Genomic DNA, 1,486 nt, shown 5'->3' with positions numbered 1-1,486 from the left:
TCTTTTTTTTTCTGGTCTTACTAATGACCTTTTGCTTCATCATATAAGATGTTTATGATGTCATCCCACAACTCTTCTGGTCATTAGTGTTCAAATCTGTTCATATGGTTTCTAAATTCAGGTCAAATATGCTTGCTCACGGTTGTATTTGGGTTCTCATGGAATTGTTTTAATTTTCTTCAGCTTCTACTTCACGTGCATATATGCAACTGATGGTCTGTTCTGCAGTTGGCCCCCAGCCTTGTTTTCATTGCAAATATTGCGCTTCTCTTTCCACAAATGTAGTCTGTTTGATTCCTGTTTATTACAGCTGTTGAGGGCCACGTGTAAACTCACCATTTATGTTGTTGAAAAAAAAAGTAATTGAAATTAAGAAGTTGTTGGTCTTGTAAATGTCTATTATGCAATTTCCCTCATAGTTTCTATCATCAAGGCCATATTTTCCAACTACCAGTCCTTCCTTCTTTGGTTCAAACATACATATTCCAGTCACCAGATAATTATCAGTGCATCTTGATTGCATGTTTCAATTTCAGACTGCAGGAATTGGCAAAAATCTTCAGTGACCTCATCATTGGCATTAGTGGATGAAGTATAAATCTGAATAACAGTTGTGTTGACCGGTCTTTGTAGGTCTATGGGTATTCGATCCTATCACTGACAGTGTTGCCTATCATGATTTCTAAGCACATCCTCTAAAAAACTGAAAGCAAGACAGCAAACAGTGACTTGCACCCCAATATTCATTACAGAACTATTCACAGTAGCCAAAAGGTGGAAATAATCCAAGTGTCCATCAGTAGATGAATGGCTCAACAAAAAATGTCCACATACAGTGGGATCTAAGTGGGGGGGGGCTTCAAAAAGTTCATGGGAGGGAGAACAAACAAGATGGCGGATCGGGTGGACATGCATTAAGGAGCTCCGTCAGCAACAACACAGAATACAGGACCAAGCAGGCTGAAGGGATGGTCTCAGAACTCTGAACCGCATATAAAGGAATATTTAGAAGGTTGAAAGGCTTACAGCTAGGGGAATTTGTAGCAGAAGCAAGAAAACCATTGCTTTCTAATTCAAGATGCTCAGCTGCTCCAGGAGCTGCCAACTTGAGTGAAACCAAGCGGGGGAAGGATCAGAGTAGCCACAGACAACAGACAGAACCGCGGAGATAAAGGTGTGGACATTCTTTCCTTTTGATATCTGTTCAATGGTCCCTTGTTGTCTGTGCACCTCCATTCTAGTGGACACCACAGCCCCACCCTCGGAGGGTTCTACTACACATGCGCACAGATCTCCTCGAAATTTAAAGACAAAGTTCCACTTAATACCAAACAGCCACAGCCGGCCCTGAACTGTTTATCATCAAAACATTCCAGGATAAACAGAAGCTAAGGGATTTTGCCAAAGCCAACCCTGCTATGAAAAACATCCTAAAGGGAGTTCTGTGGACTGAGATCCAACAAGAACAGACAACAACTATAGAATG

Source organism: Chrysochloris asiatica, unplaced genomic scaffold (genome assembly GCF_000296735.1).
Source record: "Chrysochloris asiatica unplaced genomic scaffold, ChrAsi1.0 scaffold00142, whole genome shotgun sequence".
NCBI classification, from domain to species: Eukaryota; Metazoa; Chordata; class Mammalia; order Afrosoricida; family Chrysochloridae; genus Chrysochloris; species Chrysochloris asiatica.
The sequence above is the reverse complement of the archived record's forward strand: the minus strand, read 5'-3'. Positions refer to the sequence as shown.